We start from the raw sequence: 10,258 nt of genomic DNA on the forward strand, positions 1-10,258 counted from the left end.
TTATACCCACTTGATCTTCTCTTAAGACACTGAACAGAGGGTCTGCTTCTTTAAGAATGGAAAGGGAATTTGCCTTTGGAGTGGCCAGTCCCATTCTTCTAGCCAGCACAGTGTCTTCTCGGTTCTTTATCAGAATAGGACAGAAGTCAACTTCATGAGATAAGCGTTGGCACTTAAAGCATCTCTTTTGAACTTTCTCGTAGTTAAAGAAGATTTCTACTGATTTATTGTTGGGAAGACCTATCACCTTTGATTTCCTTAGAGGCTTGGAGACATCAAAACGAATTTGAACTCTAACATACTCTTTGCCTTGAGCTCGCGACGGATCAAATGCTACGTGAAGTACTTGACCAGCTAACTCTCCAATTGCCGTAATCGCAGGAGCCGTATAATGGTTAATGGGGATATTCCGGATCTGCACCCAAAGAGTAGTAAACTGAAGTGAATCTGCTGCAGGATGTTCAGTCCATCTCTCCATTATCAGACCCCAGTCGTTATATGTCTGAAATCCCTTATTCAAAACATCTTCTAGATCATGTTCATTCTGGAAGATAAACTGAAATCTTTCCTTTGACAGCGCTATTCCTCTAATTCTATCACCCTTCTGCCATTTTCTTGGCATATCGAATACTACTCCAGATACTGATTGGCACTTCGGATTTAAAATTCTTCCGATCAGACTAAGATAATTCCTTTCACAAGAGCTGAACTCTGGCAGATCTGGGAGAGTAAACGGTATATCCTCCTCTTCTAAGGACATCGCCATCAACGCTTGATCCATCGCTGCTGACATCTTCCCCAACTATAAATCTCTAATAAAAGCCCTTGAAAACCCCTGGACAAGATAGATCTGCGCACACACGTCTCAAAAACCAAGAGGAAACCCTGAAACTTTAGAACCCAGAATTACTGTTCACACCAAGAAAACCTCAAGCAAACCTATCGTTTGTAATGGATTCGCGAAAATAAGTCACCAAAAGGAGATAATTCGGATGAAAATAGCAAGTGGGAAAGTGTTTTTCCAAACAAAGCTCTATATTCTCAAAGAAATGAAACCTCTTTGTGAATAAGAGAGTCCTAAGCCCAAACAAGGGAGTATTTACTTTCTAAGGTTAAAGAGTTTTCCTCATCATCATCATCATCCATTCCCCTACCCTCCTCCTGTTCTCCTAATTTTTTTGAATAAAGTGCTATACAAATTTTGGTTATCACAAAAATTCACCCAAGTTTATAAAGGCACGTACAATTGTAAGGTTCTCAAAATAGGGGTTTAATCGAACTAATATTAATATTTTAATATAATTTAATTAGATATATATATTAAAACACTTAAAAGAAGGGGTATTTTCAAAAGTACTCATTTTTCTATGCCACTTTTCAAAAATACTCCTTCAGGTTATCAATTTTTAAAAAGATTTCTTTTAAATATACAAAATAACTATATTCTAAACCCTAAATCCCACTAAACTCTACACCCTTAAAACTATATCCTAAATGTAAAATAGAGAACCCTGTAACGTATATCCCAAAGAAAAGTGGACGAACCAATCAGTATATGTGAAATCATGAAATTGATCGGTTTGGTTTAAGTTCACCAGGTTTAAAGCCAGGTTTGGGAAGCCCTAAGTGATGTTTTTATAATTCTTTGGACGCCTCTTCTCTCTCTTTGTTTGTGGCTGTTCTTCATTGCTAATGTAGAGAGAAAGAAAGAGATAGAGAAGGAGAAAAGCTTGGTGTGGTGTGAAGGAGATTTAAGGAGGAAGCAAAATCGTTAGGGTTTAAGTGAAGTTATCTGCAGTTTCATGAGGTGCTTCATCTTAGACGCGAACTGAGTCCAGCGGGGGTTGTAAGTGTGATCGTGGGCTCTTCTGTTATCCGATCGGCACAAGATTTTGTGGTAAACTTCTTGACATCTAGGGCTAGCTTTCCACAGGAGAGATTTGATAGTTAACGTTCTAAAAATTGGCCACCTCTCAATTGTAACGCCCCGACCATCACCTCTCAGTTGGCCCCATGTCCGCTCCCAGTCCATGGCCCCACTTTCCTTAATGGGTCTCACGTCCTCTCACTAGGCCTATGAGCCCATCAATATCCGACGGTCGGTTTGCTACGTCTGGGAGGCTTTAAATACTTATTACCGTCCCTACAAATCACCACATGATCTTTCCCTGTGTTTTGTCCTCACTTGCACAGTTCCGACAGTCACTTTCCAGAAGGTCACCCATCCTGAGACTACTCCAGTTCAAGCACGCTTAACTTTGGAGTTCTCTCAGGACCCTTGACCGAAAAGATAAGTGCACTTTGGTTACATAGGTGGCGAAATCAATTCTTTTAAACCTCTCCGCAAGTCGGGGTGTCACAATTCACCCCCACTAACAGATTGCAACGTCCTCGTTGCGCACCAAGACCGTCACCCTCAACGGTGTGAGTCCACTCAACTCCACACTCGTCTGGGTTCGGCTTTGATACCACTTGTAACGCCCCAACCGCCACCTCTTAATGGACCCCATGTCCATTCCCAGTCCATGGGTCCACTTTCTTTAATGGGCCTCATGTCCTCTCACTAAGCTCGTGAGCCCATACATATCCGACGGTCAGTTTGCTACGTCCGGAAGACTTTAAAGACTTGTTACCGTCCCTACAAATCACCACATGATCCTTCACTGTGTTTTGTCCTCACTTGCACAGTTCCGACATTCACTTCCCGGAAGGTCATCCATCCAAAGACTACTCCAGTTCAAACACGCTTAACTCTTGAGTTCTCTCAGGACCCTTGACCGAAAAGATAAGTGCACTTTGGTGACATAGGTGTTCAAATCAATTCTTTTAAACCTCTCCGCAAATCAGAGTGTCACAGATCTCTCAAGAAAAGGAACAAAAGCTTCAGGAAAAACCTCCAAGAAACTATCCAGAACTTTTTAGGGAAATGTTTTCTCTATTTTACAAAGGTGGACAAAATTAGGTTCTCAAACCCTAAAACGTCGGCCACATCCCCTTATATACGAGACCTAAGTTCCCAAAATTGAACTAGCTCAAACCGAGAGTCATAAAATCGAAACTAACATCCCACTGACTTATGGTGTCGAGCGATACCTTTGCTGGTGTCGGTCGACATCCATACCAAGAGTCTACATTTGGTTCACGGGCGTTACAACAATACAAATATTTATTAATGATAGATATAATAGTAATTAATATAATTTTGATATCATGCTAACTAATATAATTTGTGAAAGAGAGAAAGTAATATTGTATTGTAGCAAGGAAAATGTCATTTTTCATATTTTTTGGTATATTTAGTTTCCATTTTTTTAAAAATATCTTACCAAAATTGAATATTTTGAAGTATTATTTGACTAATCGATTTTGTTGTCATATATCCTACTATATTAATTGGGAAGTACAAATATGAAACTAACCTTAAAATGTGTAAAAAATTACATTCAATTGTCAGTAGAAAATTTTAATTAAGCTTAGTTAATTAATTAAATAAAGATAATTAATATAAAAAATAAAAGATGCTGACAGATCAAATATAAAAAATCCTGAAAAAATATATTTTCTCTCTCTCTAATAAATTATGGACGAAATTTTTTTAAAAAAATATAAACCAATCTGAATTTCAAAATTTAAGATTTTGTATCCAATTACACAATATCATTATTTTTAATAACTAAATTTCGAAGATTTTATTAAGATTTCAAGTTATGATTCTCCTATCATCTTTATTTTCTTTTATTTACAAATTGTTTGGAATTTTCATATAATACTTATGATTAATAAAATGCAGAATTTTTTCTGCATATGTTGGGATTTGAATTTTATAAAACGAAGATATATTACTCAATCTATAAAAAATGTGTGTTTTAATTTCCACATTGGCCGGATGGTAAAACTAAATTTATATAGATGATAAATTAATAATTTTTATTTGTTCACAACTGTAATATTAAAATTACTATTTCATATTTCACAAAATAATAATGCAAATACAGCAAACAAACAATGTAAAACTGTAATATACATCAAAAATAAAATACTATAATATTCTAAAATAATTAGTATTCAAAAAGACTAACAGATTTACAGAACAATTAAAAATAAATATTATCTCAACAAAATAACTTTTTAAAAAAATTTTACAATAATTTTTATTATTAGATTAGATTTTTTTTTTAAATGTTGACCCGTGCTTTAAGTACGGGATATCTCCTAGTTAGTTATTGTTTTCTTTTGCAATATTGTAGGAGTTAAGTTTCTAAATAACTTTTCAAATTAGTATAACTAAAAGATAACTCTAATAAGTATAAAAACAACACAATTCGCTTTTAATAAATTTTTAAAAGTGAAAGGTTATTGCAAAAAAATTAAAAAATTCAAAAATTGATATGTATATATTTTACACTCTTTCATGATGCATTTGTTATTCATTTTGTTCTGTTAACTCATTGTTTTACATTGTTTTTAAGTCTCTTTTGCATAATATGCATATCTCGGTAATCTTTGCATTGGGCATGCATACATCTTGCATATTGGAGTTATTTCAGGTGTTTAGGAGATGTCCAGACTGTTGGAACCGAATGGAGGTTGAGACATGCAGCTCGACCAAGCATGACCGGAATGGACGTCATGTGACTCAACCGACATGCAACTTGGATGCGCTCCCAGGAAGAAGCACCAGTATCCCACTCGATCCATCATGCCTAGAATGGATGTCATCAACGCTCGAGCCACACTCCAACATCAACGCTCGAGCCACGCTCCAACATCAACGCTCCAACATCCACGCTCGAGCAACGCTCCAACATCCACGCTTGAGCCGCATTCTGAACTCCCTCACTCGAACCGCTCGACAGCCGACGTTCCAAACTCCCTATCTCGAGCCAACTTCGTCCACCGTTCAAGCCGATGTTCCGAACTCCCTCTCTCGAGCTGACTTCGTCTCCCGTTCGAGCCTCACCAATCGAGCTAACCGCTGAACTCAATCGAGCCACTCACCCTGCTGCACTCAATCAAGCCAATTTCACTCACGCACTCGAGCCACCACTCTATCCACCATTTGAGCCATCAGTCGAGGGATTTAGCTTTCGATGTCTTCATCAAAGTTGTAGGGAATTGAGTCACTTTCCAATGCCGTTTATTTCAAGACAATCGGAGATGTGGTGCAAGAGTTATCATCATTTTAGTGGATACGTATACACCCAGCTCGAGCCAACACTACTCTGGATCGAGCCAACACCACTCTGGGTTGAGCCAACACCACTTTGGGTCGAGCCAAAAACACTCCACTCGAACCAGCTCGAGCCAACACCCCTCCACTCGACCCAGCTCGACCGACATACTCCCAGGACTGACGACCAGCGACTTGGACAACCCGATTCCCGATTCGATGCTCTATCTTGTCGTTTTATGTTCTAGGGCTTTCCAAGTTTTTCTATAAATACATTTTGTTAAGTTTTTACTGAGGGATACCTTTTATTTTCGTTTTTGTTTTTCCTTAAGGTTTATCTAGCTACCTAAAACGTTTTGAGATTTTGTATCCAGATATCTTTTATTTCATTGAGTTTTTGCATTTGATATCTTCTACAAAGTTGTTCATCTCATTCAATGCTTAATTCAATGTTTTCCGAGTTTGTATCCTTGATGATGATTTATGGATCTGAGTAGTGTGATAGTTCTTGTAACAACCGCGAACCGAAATCCCGATTTGGGAATGTGCATCGGTCAATGCTGGAGGAGCATCGGTCGATGCAGGTTCAGTTTTCTGCGTTTTGACTTAAGTTAAACGCTGCGTTTTGGGCAAAAGGAAAAGGAAAACCCTTATGTCGTATGTTTGTCTCATTCGACGAGTTTTAGCCGTTTTCAGAGAGGAAAGAAGAGACAAAAGAGTTCTAAGTGTTCTTGGTGAGTTTTGAGAGATTGGAGGCGTTTCTGTAGAGATCTGTAGCTGAGATCGTTGTAGGAGCTTCCTAGGAGTGTGTTCTTGCCTGTTTGTGGTTCAGAATCTTCTGTGGCAAAGGTAAGTGCATGACCATGGCTTATCTAAGCTGGAGGTTCCTCTGATCTAATTATTTATGTGTTGTTAGGCTTGTTAGAATTTTATGTGAGGCGTTAGGAAGCTTTCATGTGGTTGCAGGAACGAAGATTCGACGAGAAGCTTTGGGGAAAACGATGCTCGGCATGTGCATCGGTCGATGCACTATGTGCGTCGGTCGATGTTAGTGCGAGGACAGCGCGGATTGACCTATGAGCATCGGTCGATGCCATGTGGAGGCGTCGGTCGATGCGATTAGACTTTCCGCCTGATCCGATCAATTGGTGGCAACTTGTCCTGTGGGAAGGTTGATAAAGGGTGAGGACCAGGGTTCGACGAACACCTGGCGCACCAATAACCTACTATGGATTTGGATGAGTAGTTCCATTTGCCACGGTGAGGGGTTAGGATCGATGCCCTACAGGGCCAGCTTTGGGCCTATGGGGACAAGCTAGCAATGAGGTTAGTGGGGTCCGCGGGACGGGTTGTCATAGTTCTTGAGGATGAGATAGATTAGGTGGAGGATCTCAGTATGTAGGGTGTTTAAGCTTAGATTCGTATGATTCCCTTATGGACTAGAGTTTGAAACACTAGTTTCTCTCTGATCAAGTGGAATTAGGTCTTAGACATTTCCGCACCCAAAAGGTTTTTGATGAAATGTCTGACCAACTAGTGCCAGAGACTTTTACATTTCTAGCCTAAGAGATCAGTTGTCTAGGATGTTTGTTGACGTGAATGAACTTGTTTGTCATGCCTGCTCGACCATGTTTCTCTAGCGAGAGCTAGGTATGGAAGTGGTTGAGTCTGAGTAGCTTTTGCCAAGAGATTAGATTAGCTAAGTCGTGATGTTCATTGTTTAGGGATAGCTTGCTTGTGGCATGGCATGTTAAACACTCTGTGGACTGAGAGACTCCACCGACATCAATTACCCCCATCCTTAGGACTTCTATCTTTTGATTGATATTGCATTCCTAAGGCTGTTTTTCATCTTGCTATCTAGTTCCTTTTTAGACTCGATTTCGTTTTTACTCACGTTTACCTCTTGACATACATTTTCGTTTCTAGTTCTGCATTCTGATCATTCTAGGATTGTTAGACATAAAACCACTTTTTTGAACCGGTTTGACTTGTGATTTCTTGATTGCATCTTGATTGCTAGCAACATCTCATTTCGATTGACACCTTAAGTACTACAACACATAAGGTTAATTGAACCTGCTATGACACACAAAAATCCTAGTATAAAAAATCTTAAAATGTTAAATTTAAATCTAATATGTACATAAGAAAATTAATGTTTTATATTTGAAAAATAGAATTATAAAAAATATAAATTTAAATATTTTTAAAATATAAAAACATAATTCTAATATGTATATAAGAAGTTTGTTTTTGAATAATGTAATTTTAACATGTAAAAAGTTTATTTTGATTCTTTTCCTATATTACTTTTCAAAAATACCTTTTCATGTTGTCTATTTTCAAAAATACTCTTTTCAATCTATAAAATGGTTAAATTCTAAGCCCTAACATCAAACACTAAACCCTATTCCCTCAAAACTATACTCTAAATGTAAAATAGAGAATCCAAATCTAAAAATTCTAAATATTAATTTAACATATTGTAATTGTGTAAAAATAAGCAAAAATGAAATTGTTCAAGAAAAATATATTTTTGAAAAGAGGTATCTCAAAAGGGGCATTTCTAACAAATTCTTATTTTAATATGTATAAAACAAAAAATATGTGTTTAAAATTTTAAAATTGTAACTTTTTTAAATAAATATATACGTTCAAAAACAAATTATAAGATTAGATAGTAGTTTTAATTAAGATACTAATTCTACAAGGAAAATGATTACCTTTATTCGTAAAAAGAGAAAATGGATTAAGGATATACAATTAATTCATATATTATATTTAATAGTAATTATTATTCTTAAAAGAAAAGGGATTATAAAGACTCATTTCTATCCAACAACTAAACTATCTAATATTTTCTCACCTAACAATGTAATTTTTTCAACTTTGTTATATTGGTAAAGGTATTATTTTTCTCTTATGAGGTTGTATTATTCTTATGCTGGTGATTCATATTATAAAGTAAAACTACACAAAAATTGTATAAACGATCCCATATTTTCAACATTTTTATTATGAGACCAAGCTAATCTATATATATGTGTTTACGTAACTCAAAGCATATGTTAACGTATTACACATATATTTTTTTAACTTTTTTTGACATGAGGTAAATTATTACTTAGGACAACAATATATATAAAAATATTTTAGCCAATGTTGGTTTTCTAAAAAACTTTAGTGGTTTTCCTTTTTTTAACAATAATTTTTTGTTAATTTTCAAATATTATAATTCTTATTATGATATAGACTAAGATGCATAGATTGTGTTTAATATAAGTTTCAACTATTTAAGATAAAATATGTAAAAATTAAAATATGGTTTATTATGATGGTACAAATAGTAAATTGTATTAGAAATAGATATAGTGAATTTCAAATTAATTTTTTAAAAATCATTAAAATGTATAGATAATCACTCGTATTTAAATTTTTATCGAGCCTTATAGTCTGTTATAATTGGCAACCATACCCAAGTGGATTCATCTATTGAATTATTAATCGATATTTAATAATAATGTAAACAAATATAATTGGACCACATCTTGTAATCTTCACATTAACTCTTTTATTTTTGTAACATATATTTTATGTACTATAATTCAAATGGTGATGAAAGGGTAACGAGTTGAAATTACATAATTGAATAGTTATCTCAAAATTGGTTCGGTGGCGACCTAACCATTAAACATTGCCTTTAAGCAATGTTTTTAAAACCGGACCGGAAGGTGAACTGGAAATCTTTCGGGTCATTGGATCAATCGGTCAGACCGGTTGAACCATGGGTCAATTAGTTTATTGGTTTGTTTACATTTTATAAATATAATATATATTTTTCTATAAATATATGAACAAAACATACATAATGAAATACTAAACAATTAAAATTAAAGTTTTAAATGATTAGATAAAATAACTAAGTGATTTTTCTATAAATAACAACAGTTAAATTTAATTTGGTTTGAGTTTGAAGTGTGATAAAAATTAAATATTTTAATTTGATATTGATCCGTTGGTCCAACCCGCCGGTTCAACCACCGCTTCACGGGGTTTTAACGGGTTTTTCCGAGTTTTTGCGAGTTTTTAGTTATCCGGTTTTTAGAGGTAATCCGGACCGGAATGTCTCTAACAACACGTCTAGGAACCAGTTTTATTAGAGTCTCACATCAGAAGTTACCAAAATTCATCAACAAAGATTGAAGATGTTTTTTTTCGTTTAATAGTTTATTTTTTTCAATTTAGCAATACTTTATGAGCTCTTTTATTTATTTATTTTTGATTTGAGACGTTTTTTCTTTTTAAAAATAACCACCTTTTTTATTTATTTTTTAATTCTTGAACCAGAGATATTTCACAAAAAGAAAAGCAAAAATGCATATAATTATGTAACTAATATAGAATAAATTAAAATGTGTATCTTGCATTTTCCTGTGGCGGGTAAAATATGGTTCTTATATTGTGGCGGGTAAAATATTAAAGGCCAAATTAGGGTGAATTATATATCATTTGTTGCCTTCCCTCATTTGTTCTCCACGCCGCTGTTGCTTCATCGTACGTGAGTACTCTTTTTTTTCAATGATTATTTATGGTTTTGTGTCTATATGCAATACACATGTGTTCTTTGTTTGATGATGTATCTATGTTTTAACTTTCTCTATATGATGATCTGTGTCTGTGTAGTACACGTTTTGTTTACGAGATGATTCTCGTTTTGTTTACGAGGTGATTCTTTGTGGTTTTATAGCTATGTTTTTGTGTAGGGTATTATAATGGATCGCATTGTTCATGAAAGTGAAGAGATATAAGTTAGAAAGAAAAAAACAAATGAGTAATTTCAAGTCAGATATTGATATTATGATGCTGGTTTTGTCAATCATTGCGAAGGTTCAATATTCCGTATGGCAGATACCACACCAGATAAGAAAACCAGCTACAAGACTTGGACATGAATACATCCAAAGAGCACTGGTTGGTGAGGAGCATGACACTTTTCGACGTTTGTATCGTGCTGTAGTATATTTCAGTTAATTAAATTATCAATCCACAATCTGCATTAATCAACTCACTAAGAATACATAAAGT

Source organism: Camelina sativa, chromosome 16 (assembly GCF_000633955.1).
Source record: "Camelina sativa cultivar DH55 chromosome 16, Cs, whole genome shotgun sequence".
NCBI classification, from domain to species: Eukaryota; Viridiplantae; Streptophyta; class Magnoliopsida; order Brassicales; family Brassicaceae; genus Camelina; species Camelina sativa.